The sequence below is a fragment of the Scyliorhinus canicula genome, chromosome 27, assembly GCF_902713615.1.
Source record: "Scyliorhinus canicula chromosome 27, sScyCan1.1, whole genome shotgun sequence".
NCBI lineage: Eukaryota > Metazoa > Chordata > Chondrichthyes > Carcharhiniformes > Scyliorhinidae > Scyliorhinus > Scyliorhinus canicula.
In genome coordinates, this window is record NC_052172.1 from 23,279,464 (window position 1) to 23,292,378 (window position 12,915).

At 44.4% G+C, this 12,915-nt stretch overlaps 1 protein-coding gene across 1 annotated transcript in view; it reads right to left on the minus strand.

The window, feature by feature from the left end:
* LOC119957820 (leucine-rich repeat and fibronectin type III domain-containing protein 1-like protein) overlaps positions 1-12,915 on the minus strand; it is a 245,949-nt gene that overhangs the window by 18,926 nt on the left and 214,108 nt on the right. The gene's annotated exons all lie outside the window — the stretch shown is intronic.

Below are 12,915 nucleotides of genomic sequence, written 5' to 3' on the forward strand. Positions count from 1 at the left end.
ACTAAAAGGAATAAAACTGGAAGTAAAAACATAAATTGTAAGCGACGCGGCAGGTTGTTACATGAAGATATGGGTTCAACGACAAGGAAAATTAGGAGAAACGTTTAGAGGAAATATAACATAGGGGAGGTTACTGGTCGAGGTGTTAAGATTCAAAACAGAGGTATAAAAGCCAACATAAGTGTACTTTACCTGAATGCTCGTAGTATTCGAAATAAGGTAAATGAGTTGATGGCGCAAATCATCGTGAATGACTATGATTTAGTGGCCATTACTGAAACATGGTTAAAGGATGGTCACGACTGGGAGTTAAATATCCGAGGGTATCAAACTATTCAGAAGGACAGAGTGGATGGTAAGGGAGGTGGTGTTGCTCTGTTATTTAAGGATGACATCCGCGCAATAGTTAGGGATGACATCGGTGCTATGGAGGATAACGTTGAATCTATCTGGGTGGAAATCGGGAATAGTAAGGCGAAAAAGTCACTGATAGGAGTAGTCTATCGGCCACCAAATAGTAACGTTATGGTGGGACAGGCAATAAACAAAGAAATAACCGATGCATGTAGAAATGGTACAGCAGTTATCATGGGGGATTTTAATCTACATGTCGATTGGTTTGACCAGGTCGGTCAAGGCAACCGTGAGGAGGAGTTTATAAAATGTATCCATGATAGTTTCCTAGAACAGTATGTAATGGAACCTACAAGGGAACAAGCGGCCCTAGATCTGGTCCTGTGTAATGAGTCAGGATTGATTAATGATCTTGTAGTTAGGGATCCTCTCGGAAGGAGCAATCACAATATGGTGGAATTTAAAATACAGATGGAGGGTGAGAAGGTAAAATCAAACACTAGTGTTTTGTGCTTAAACAAAGGAGATTAAAATGGGATAAGAGAAGAGCTGGCTAAGGCAGACCGGGAGCAAAGACTTTATGGTGAAACAGTTGAGGAACAGTGGAGAACCTTCCAAGCGATTTTTATGCTCAGCAAAGGTTTATACCAACAAAAAGGAAGGACGGTAGAAAGAGGAAAAATCGACCGTGGATATCTAAGGAAATAAGGGAGAGTATCAAATTGAAGGTAAAAGCATAGAAAGTGGCAAAAATTAGTGGGAGACTAGAGGACTGGGGAATCTCTAGAGGGCAACAGAAAGCTACTAAAAAAGCTATAAAGAAGAGTAAGAGATTATGAGAGTAAACTTGCTCAGAATATAAAAACACATAGTAAAAGTTTCTACAAATATATAAAACAAAAAAGCGTGGCTAAGGTAAATATTGGTCCTTTAGAGGATGAGAAGGGAGATTTAATAATGGGAGATGAGGAAATGGCTGAGGAACTGAACAGGTTTATTGGGTCGGTCTTCACAGTGGAAGACACAAATAACATGCCAGTGACTTATAGAAATGAGGCTATGACAGGTGAGGACCTTGAGATGATTGTTATCACTAAGGAGGTCGTAATGCATCCCAGAGTGCTAAAAGAGATGGCTAGGGAAATTGCAAATGCACCAGTGATAATTTACCAAAATTCACTAGACTCTGGGGTGGTCCTGGTAGATTGGAAATTAGCAAACGTGAGACGACTGTTTAAAAAAGGAGGTAGGCAGAAAGCGGGTAATTATAGGCCAGTGAGCTTCACTTCAGTAGTAGGGAAGATGCTGGAATCTATCTACAAGGAAGAAATAGCGAGGCATCTGGATAGAAATTGTCCCATTCGGCAGACGCAGCATGGGTTCATAAAAGGCAGGTCGTGCCTCACTAATTTAGTGGAATATTTTGAGGACATTACCAGTGCGGTAGATAACGGGGAGCCGATGGATGTGGTATATCTGGATTTCCAGAAAGCCTTTGACAAGGTGCCACACAAAAGGTTGCTGCATAAAATAAAGATGCATGGCATTAAGGGTAAAGTAGTAGCATGGATAGAGGATTGGTTAATTAATAGAAAGCAAAGAGTGGGGATTAATGAGTGTTTCTCTGGTTGGCAATCAGTAGCTAGTGGTGTCCCTCAGGGATCAGTGTTGGGCCCACAATTGTTCACAATTTACATAGATGATTTGGAGTTGGGGACCAAGGGCAATGTGTCCAAGTTTGCAGACGACAAAGCGAAAAGTGCAGAGGATACTGGAAGTCTACAGAGGGATTTGGATAGGTTCAGTGAATGGGTGAGGGTCTGGCAGATGGAATACAATGTTGACAAATGTGAGGTTATCCATTTTGGTAGGAATAACAGCAAAAGGGATTATTATTTAAATGATAAAATATTAAAACATGCTGCTGTGCGGAGAGACCTGGGTGTGCTGGTGCATGAGTCACAGAAAGTTGGTTTACAGGTGCAACAGGTGATTAAGAAGGCGAATGGAATTTTGTCCTTCATTGCTAGAGGGATGGAGTTTAAGACTAGGGAGGTTATGCTGCAATTGTATAAGATGTTAGTGAGGCCACACCTGGAGTATTGTGTTCAGTTTTAGTTTCCTTGCCTGAGAAAGGACGTACTGGCGCTGGAGGGTGTGCAGAGGAGATTCACTAGGTTAATCCCAGAGTTGAAGGGTTGGATTACGAAGAGAGGTTGAGTAGACTTGGACTGTACATAGTTGGAATTTAGAAGGATGAGGGGGGATCTTACAGAAACATATAAAATTATGAAGGGAATAGATAGGATAGATGCGGGCAGGTTGTTTCCACTGGCGGGTGAAAGCAGAACTAGGAGGCATAGCCTCAAAATAAGGGGAAGTAGATTTAGGACTGAGTTTAGGAGGAACTTCTTCACCCAAAGGGTTGTGAATCTATGGAATTCCTTGCCCAGTGAAGCAGTTGAGGCTCCTTCATTAAATGTTTTTAAGATAAAGATAGATAGTTTTTTGAAGATTAAGGGTTATGGTGTTCAGGCCGGAAAGTGGAGCTGAGTCGAAAAAAGATCAGCCATGATCTCATTGAATGTCGGAGCAGGCTCGAGGGGCCAGATGGCCGACTCCTGCTCCTAGTTCTTATGTAATGCATTTTGAAAGGTCTCATACAGGTGGGAAAGATACAGTAAATGGCAGAACCCTTTAGAGTATCGATAGGCAGAGAGATCTAGGTGTACAGACCCACAGGTCACTGAAAGTCACAACACAGGTGGAGAAGGTAGTCATGAGGGCATACGGCATGCTTGCCTTCATTGGCCAGGGCAATGAGTATAAAAATTGGCAAGTCATGTTGCAGCTGTATGGAACCTTAGTTAGGCCACACTTGAGTATAGTGTTCAATTCTGTTCGCCGCACTACCAGAAGGATGTTGAGGCTTTAGAGAGGGTGCAGAAGAGATTTACCAGGATGTTGCCTGGTATGGAGGGCATTAGCTATGAGGAGAGGTTGGATAAACTCGGTTTGTTCTCACTGGAACGACAGAGGTTGAGGGGTGACCTGATAGAACGCTACAAAATTATGAGGGGCATGGACAGAGTGGATAGTCAGAGACTTTTTTTCAGGGTGGAAGAGTCAATTACTAGGGGGCATAGGTTTAAGTTGTGATGGGTAAAGTTTCGAGGAGATGTGTGAGGGACGGTTTTTTTTAAACAGAGGATAGTAGGTGCCTGGAACTCGCTGCCGGGGGAGGTGGTGGAATCAGGGATGTTAGTGATGTTTAAGGGGCGTCTTGACAAATACATGAATAGGATGGGAATAGAGGGATACAGACCCGGAAGTGTAGAAGGTTTTACTTTAGATGGGCAGCATGGTCAGAGCAGGCTTGGAAGGCTGAAGGGCCTGTTCCTGTGCTGTACTGTTCTTTGTTCTTTGTAATTATTTATCTGTCAAGTGGTGAGTTGAAATAGCAGCGACAGGAAGGTCTGGGTCCTGCTTGCAGACTGAGTGAAGCAACATCTACCAGATTAATCTTTAATTGCTGAAAACGCCAGGGCAATCCGGGAGAGTTGGCAACCCTGAGAGATGGTAGGTATTCCTCAATGCTGTATGCACTGGGTTATATTCCCTATCTGTGCTGGGTTCATTGATCTTCAGGAGAACATCAATTTGTGAGCACTGCCTGGGTTCAGTACGCCAAGTCTAAGGAAGCAAAAATAAATCACCCTCACTTGCTAATGGTGATTGCAGAACTGACCATTAGGCAATGCCACAATAGGTCTGTTCTCTCCATGGTTCAGTAACTTTCCAACACTCCTGGAGAACAGCGACTCAAACACTGGGTGAAGCAAAGAAAGAGTGAGGAAGAAGGGAGTGGGTGATTCTGGTTTCTGGTTGGGATATTAGGGAAGGTGACTGGGCCGACACAACCAGATCAGCCGTGCCGCAGCCATTCCCCTCTCCTACACGGGCACTATCCGTCGGCAGCTTCTGCAAGGGGGGGGGGGGGGCGGGGGTGGAGGGGGCAGGACACACACCCATGGTCCATGCCGGGGAGAGGTGGGGCGGTCAGTGACTGGGGAGTTTACCATTCTGGTCACTCTTCCAGCTAGGGTTATTAATTCAGTTCGAACAGGAAGGAGTTACTTGGGGCCAGGCTCAGTCCAACACCAGCTTGTGTTTGGACTGATCAATGCAGCGGCAACCAATTTGGAAATTACGAGCCCCATTTGCCAGGAGACATTCTGCCCGCTCTCTGTTCAGTCTGTGTGATCTGTTAACTCTGAGCACAGCCAGCGAGAGAGAATTGCAAACTAATGTGAAAAGATGGAAAATTATTTTTTGCCTTGTAAAACAAGATGTCGTAAGTTATGTAAGGTTAATGAGTCATTGGGTTAATGAGTGAATTAAAGGCAAAATCTGAAGCCAAGTTGTGTGAAGAATAACTGCTCAGACGCAGTGGAAACTCATGTATTAAATGGTCATAAAATTATTTCCCATGTTGTTTCAAAGGACATGTCAGTATTGTATTAAAGTTAATTACAAGCTGTTGGCTGGTTTTAACTCGCTGCCTTGTACAGCGAACAAACCTACTACCCTCTATTGGAGATTTATTTATAGAATCAGCAGGTCTCGTTCAGGAGAATCTCCCCAGTGGGCAACAGCCTTGCCTGTTTTTATTGCTGACGGGTTTATTTTATTCCAATCTTCACATTCAACGTTCCTGGGAGATGATTCAATTGGTTACCACAATCTCCCTTCACCTCTGGGACCTGTATTTGAATTCTGCCCCAAATTAAACAAAGGTTTACTCTAAGGATGGTGGATCAAATGAGGTTGGTTAATCTCAGGCCAGAGTATTCATGGGACAGTGCCATTAAAACGGTAAAAGCAAATTACTGCGGATGCTGGAATTTTAAATAGAAACAGAAAATACTGGACAATCTCAGCAGGTCTGGCAGCGTCTGTGGAGAGAGAAGGGAGCTTGCATTTCGAGTCTGGGTGACTCCTTCCCATGCAATCGCAGAAGGTGTAAAACCTGCCCCTTTACCTCCTCACTGCCTACCATCTTGGGCCTAAACACTCTTTCCATGTGAGGTACCGCTTCACATGCACCTCCTTCAAACTGGCCTATTGCATTCACTGCTCCCAGTGCGGTCTACTCTACATCGGAGAGAGTAAACACAGACTGGGTGACCGCTTTGCAGAACACCTTCACTCAGTCTGCAAGCAGGACCCAGACCTTTCTGTCGCTGCCATTTCAGCTCACCGTCCTGCTCCCACGTCCACATGTCCGTTCTTGGACTGCTGCAATATTGCAGTGAAGCCCAGCGCAAACTGGAGGAACAGCACCTCATCTTCCGATTCGGCACGTTACAGCCTTCCGGAATTAACATGGAGTTCAACAACTTCAGACTGTGAACTCTGTCCTCCATCTTCACCCCATTTTTATTTCTATCAATTTATTTTCATTTCTCCCATCGATCTGTTTTCCCCTCACCATTGTCCACCCTCCCCTCCCCCCACTCCCTTTGGGCCATCAGTTCCTCATTGCCCTTTGACAGACTGCTCACTTTTATTCTGCCATTCACACATTCTAATCTCTTTCTGTGCCACTATCAGCCCCTTCTCAGGCTCAATCACCCTCATTTACATTCCCTTTGTCTTTCTGTCCTTGACACCCTTGTCAATCTCCCCCTATCACTGGCCTCCTATCCAGCCCCCCCGACAACATTAAAATCTGATCCTATTTCCAGTTCTCTCCAGCTTTGTCAAATCCAAACTCAAAACGTCAGCTCCCTTCTCTCTCCACTGACGCTGTTGGACCTGCTGAGAGTGTCCATCATTTTCTGTTTCAGTGCCATTAATATGGTATTTATGTCATATCCATCCACTTTAAGGTGACAGCAAATGGTGATGTGGTTTAGGATTGCGATGGAGATGTGATGGAGATGTGATGGAGATGCGATGGAGATGCGATGGAGATGCGATGGAGATGCGATGGAGATGTGATGGAGATGTGATGGAGATGTGATGGAGATGCGATGGCGATGCGATGGAGATGTGATGGAGATGTGTTGGCCTTCGGTAACATTACAAACAAAGCATCAGCAAATTGGTAGTTTTCCTCCGCTCGCCCATGGAATCGAGTGTGGTAGAGAACTGACAGCAGGCTTTCCAATTGGCCAGTGCACTAAACCAATCATCCTTAGGACATCAGGCAGCATGGCGGCACAGTGGTTTGCACTATGGCTTCACAGTGCCAGGGCCCCAGGTTTGATTCCTGGCTTGGGTCACTGTCTGTGCGGAGTCTGCACGTTCTCCCCGTGTCTGCGAGGGTTTCCTTCGGGTGCTCCGGTTTCCTCCCACAAGTCCCGAAAGGCGTGCTGTTAGGTGATTTGGACATTCTGAGTTCTCCCTCAGTGTACCCCAACAGGCGCCGGAATGTGGCGACTAGGGGCTTTTCACAGTAACTTCATTGAAGTGTTAATGTGAGCCTACTTGTGATAATAAAGATTATTATTATTACTGTTTGAGTGGAGCTTTAAAAATATTCATCAGGAAACATTAACGTCGCTGGCAAAGTTATCATTTATTGCTCATACCTTGCGGAGAGTGAGCTGCCTTCTTGAACTGCTGCTGTCTGTTGTAATATGTCTTTAAGGAATATCAGCGTGACATCACTGGAAAGGAAATATGTCCTGTGATGCAGTCTCAGTTTCACTTTTGCTTTGAGAAGAGCACACACGCACAACTCTGATGTCTTCAAGCTTTATACCATATCTCTAACTGTTCTCATGTGTTCTTAATAAATGAACCCACAACATTGACCCTCTCCATTATGAGAAATTGGTGCCTTATGTCTTGTACCGTAAGTAAGCACAAGATATTATATCATGATAATAATATGACTAGTAAAAGTAACATGGTAGTGATAGTGGGGGATTTCAACTTCCCCAACGTTAACTGGAGTAATCAATGTGTAAAAGGTTTAGAGGGAGCAAATTTTTAAAAATGTATCCAGGAGAAGCTTTTAAGCCAGTACGTAGAAGGTCCTACAGGACAGGGGGTGGTCCTGGACTTAATGTTTGGTAACAAAGCTGGGCAAGTGGTTAAAGTATCAGAGGGGGAGCATTTTGCAGACAGTGATCATAACTCAGTTAGATTCAAGATTGTTATGGAAAAGGACGAAGATGCGCCTGAAATTAGCGGCCGATTTTAATAAGATCAGACATGATTTGGCCAGAGTGGACTGGGAGCAGACACTCTTAGGTAAATTTGTTACAGAACAGTGGGACGCATACAAGAAGGAAACAGGGAGAGTACAGGGCCAACATGTTCCAATCAGGAAAACGTGTGGGACCAACAAATCCAGTAAAACCTGGATATGGAGGGATATACAGCATTGGATCAGGAGAAAGAGGGAGGCTTATGGCAGATATCGAGGGCTCAAAACAACAGAAATCCAAGAGGCGTTTAGAATGTGCAAGAGGGAACTTAAAAAGGAAATTAGGAGAGGATAAAGGGGACATAAAAGGTTGCTGGCAGGTTAAAATAAAGGAAAATCCTAAGTTGTTTTACAAGTACACTAAGGGTAAAGGATAACTAGGGTAAGAATAGGGCCCATTAAGGGGCACAGGGTAATTTGTGTGTGGAGCCGAAGAATGGAGGTAGGGTTCTAAATGAAGACATTGTGTCGGTGTTCACTCGTGAGAGGAAAGGTTAATGTATGCCTAATTGTGACAATAAAGATTATTATTATTATCAATATATTCCAGGCTGTCGAGTGAGGCAAGGGAGGAAATAGCAGGGGTGCTGGCAATAAGTTTCAATTCCTCTCTGGCCATGGGAGAGGTGCCAGAGGATAGTCAATGTGGTACCCTTGTTCAAGAAGGGAGGAAGGGATAAACCAGAAAACTACAGGCCAGTCAGTCTGACCTCAGTGGTGGGGAAACTATTGGAAGCAATTCTGAGACACAGAGTTAATCTGCGTTTGGAGAGGCCGGGATTAATCAGGAACAGTCAGTATGGGTTTGTTAAGGGGAGGTCATGTCTGACCAACTCGATTGAATTTTCCGAAGAGGTGACCAGGTGTGTAGAGAGGGAAATGCATTTGACTTGGTCTACTTGGACTTCAGCAAAGCTTTTGACAAGGTTCCCCATGGGAGACTGACAGCGAAGGTAAGAGCCATGGGAACCAAGGAAACTGGGCAAATTGGATCCAGAATTGGCTGAGTGTCAGGAAGCAGAGGGTGATGGTCGAGGGGTGTTTTCTGACTGGAAGCCTGTGTCCAGTGTTGGGGCCCTAGCTATTTGTGGTTTATATAAATGACTTAGACATGAATGTAGGAGGGTTGATCAGTATGTTAGATCATGTTATGTGGCGTGAGATGACCCTTGACATTTTGGTTGGATTGCAATACCTCGCAGCATCAGAAGGTGATAAAAAAGCAGCGTTGTGACAGAGCGGCTTCGATGACATAGCGCTGAGATATTGTTCTTTGTTCTCTGACTATCCACAGAATTCTGCAGTGCGAATCAGAATGCAGCTGACCCACTGGCTGAATTCAGGATGTTTAAACCTCATACGGAGCTGGAGTTTCTCGATTCAAGTCTGACTGAACCAGACAAGCAAGCCCAAAATATTCACCTGGAAATTGGGAATGAAGGTCTACACAGGCTGAACACGTCAGGATTAACAACTTCAGAATCAGGTATAACTTCCGTATTCATCGACTAGAGATCTTATCATTTCACCAACAGCCAACAGAATCCATAGACCTCTTCACCAGCAGGTGCAGAGGGAAGGGCGGGTACTGTAACAAACGCAGAGATAGCACACAGAATTGTTGACTTATAGAATATCCAGAATTGGCCGTTTGGAAGGAGGTGCAACGCTACACTTGCAGGAGAATGCAAGTTCGTCAGTTGATCCACGACGTAAGTGCAGCATCCATATACAAGGCAAATCAAAGGTTGACAGATGGTCTCATCAGTTGAGTATCAGAGCCCACAGATTGGTGCAGCTCAATGACTTAACGTGAAGAGAAATGGATCACTGAGAGTACGCCTCGATCCGCGGCAATTCAAACGCACGTTTCCTTCACAAAATGACCACATTAGAAAGTTAGATCCAAAATTCTTCCCGAAGCTCGATGAGGAACATAGTTACCGGCCAGTACTAACCATGGAGAAGTCCCAAGAGTTTACTCCATGTCAGATCCCTGTTTGGATAATACTGTTTTGAACGACTTCCTTTTGAGCGATTTGTTCACCAAGATTTATTTATTTATTTCAAGGTCACTGCATTACTGCAAAACAATAACATGACCATAATCTGCATTTATTCACACAAGCCACATATAATTAAGGATTGATGTTTAACAGTCCAAAATGTGACATCAACATGCAGCAGGGTGGCACGGTGGCGCAGTGGTTAGCACTGCTGCCTCATGGCGCTGAGGACCCGGGTTCGATCCCGGCCCCAGGTTACTGTCCGTGTGGAGTTTGCACATTCTCCCCGTGTTTTGCCCTCACAACCCAAAGATGTGCAGGGTATGTGGAGTGGCCTCGCTAAATCGCCCCTTAACTGAAAAAAAAAACATGCAGCAGAAAAATGTCAGGTTCTAAAGGATGTTAAAGCCATTCCAACTCTGCAAGGTAAGAATGGCATTCGAAGCTGTCCAGGTCTCTTTAATTTCTTGTCCAGAAACATTCCCAGCTTCATTCAAAATCTTCCCTCTTGGGAATTGTTGAAAAAGAATGTGCCTTTCCCTGTGGTCACAAAGACAACCATATCTGTCTGAAGCACTGAAACAGCTGTTGTCAAGTTAATCGACTTTGCAATTTCACAATCCTAGGGAGACAGCTACCCTGGAGATAGATGTCTCACAGCAGGGTCTGGGAGGAAGCATACTGCAAAAAGGCAAACTGGCTGCTTCAAAACCTGCTTCAAAACCTCCATCTGCAACACAATCCAATTGCTCCAACATCGAGTGAGAAACATCAGCTTCAGTGTTTGCAATCATGCGATTTCTTGGCGACCTATTTGATGAAAGACTGGTGGCAGAAACGTACCAAAAACCACTGCCGATGATTTGGTGAAAACCATTGGCCAGAACATTGCCATGATTGCAACATCTCTCGATAAAAATTCAAGGTTACGGCTGTGAGATTAGGTACATCCCATACACTTAGCAGATTGTCTAACCGAGCGAGAATGGAAGATATGTGCTTGGATCAATAAGTTGACTTAATTGACATTGAACTTGATGATGTTCCCCAAATTCATCTGGTGCATTTTGTAAAGTGCAAATACCGGCAGCTATAAGAAAACATGGCAGAAGATTCCACAGGACAGCAACTGTGGAAAACCGTCATTGAAAGACGGCCTGATTGAATTCAGCACGTCCTTGAACATGTGGGACCATTTTGACTTTGTCAGGCCATCTAAGCATCTGCGGGGGTCTCATTTTTAAAGGTGGACAGGTCATCTTTACAGCCCAATATTCTTCAACAATTTCATCAGTCACACATGGGAATAGATCGCACAAGAAGACTCACAAGAGAGGTGGTCTATTGGCCGGGTCTGAGCAATGACATTGAAGTCTTTGTCAAGGTGTGAAGTTCTTACCCATCCTCAGCCTAAAACTGTGTCTGACCTGTTTCATATTCACAGCACTAACTTCATTATCACTGACTACTTTACTGAGGGTCCCGTTATTTGACAATTGCACAATGCATCAAACATAACTGTCACGCACACGCTATGTGCGAATTTTAGTTAATTTCGTGTGCCTGGGGAGATCATTACAGATAACGGGCTGCAATTTATTGGTAAGCCACTTCAAGATATGTGTGGAAAGTAGACTATTGATCACACTACTTTCTCTCCTCATTAACCCAGGTCTAACAGCCGAGCTGAACAAATAATTCACACAGCGAATGCTCAAATGCCCTAATGTTCAAATGTGGACATTTCACCAAGATCAACAAATTGCAATGTCGCACCTGAGTAAAACCTTTAAATGCAACTGTTCCGTCACCAGCAGAGTTCACATTTAGCAGACCAATTTACCAACTCTTACCCACTATACTCACAGAAATTAGAGAGCAACTTTTAAAAGTGTAAGTGGTGATGTTGAAGGCACACAATTAAAATGAGGGTACAGAACTGCCAGGTGTACAGTTGGAGCAACAAGTTCACATCCAGGATCCCACAGGAGGTACAGGGGCAACCAGCCCAGATGACAAGGATTTGGGCAGAATCAATGTCCTGTGAAGTCATTGCACACGGAGGCCTGACGACGAGGCATAACCGAGGACGGATCTGATCCATTCCAGCCCCTCAATCACCGGACAGTCCCGTTGCTTCGAGGACAAGATCCCAAATGAAACCAGCAACAACATCCGGGAATGGGAATCCCAGAGCTCACTGTCAGCAATTGCAGAAACCTCCAGCCACGGTCAGCATCACACGATCTGGGTGAGCCAGCTGATTACCCCCACGCTTCAGAGACTCACAGAGTCACCAGTTAGATACACTTTAATAATGAACATGAACATGTATTATAAATAGTTTTCTTTATTTGGAAGGGAGGATGTGCCTTTGAAAAGAAAAGGGAATGTTGTAATATGCCTTCAAGAGATGTCAGTGTGATATCACCAGGAGCAAAATGTGTGATGTGGTCCAGTCTCAGTTACACTTTCGCTTTGAGCAGAGCACACTGTTGGTGTTAACTTCTGACTTTGATAATATGCTGGGATATGAATTAATGCCTGCTTATTTTCTGCTGAGACAGTGAACTTTGGACAAAGAGTGACTCGAACAGGTGTATCTTCCAAAACCAATGGGTCAATGCTGACCGGTTCTCCATTTCTTCAGGAGCTGTTATTCTAAGCTGTCTAAACAGCTGCAACCATATCCAGGAGTGGCAACTCATGACCTTAGAATTGGCAACTCATGACCTTATGACCTTATGTAATCACGTGCGCAACATGGATTGGACAAATGTAAACTGCTGTGTAAAAGAATTGAAAGCTATATATGGCATGAACTGAGAGACTAAGAGAATAAGGATTGATAACTGAATATGGTATGAACTGCAATACTAAGAAAATTGACTGGCTGTATGTAAATGAGACTACCTAATTCTGCTTTGAAAGGGGTATATTAACATAGTTTTAAGCCATAGCTCATGAGAAGGTGCTGTCAGGACTGGTGTCCAACACTTTTCTCCCAGAGCTCTGCACAATAAATTGTTTCTTATGCACACGTTCAGGTCTATTTGTGAATATTTTCACCCAAGACACACACACACACACCCACGACACACACACACACACACCCACGACACACACACACACACACACACACCCACGACACACACACACACCCCCACGACACACACACACACACACTCACACACACAGACACACACACACTCACTCAGACACACACACACTCTCACACACTCACACACACACACACACACACACACACAGTTACGATGTCTTCAAGCTCTACACCATTGTTCCTTCACCGTTGCCGGTTGAAAATCCCGGATCTTC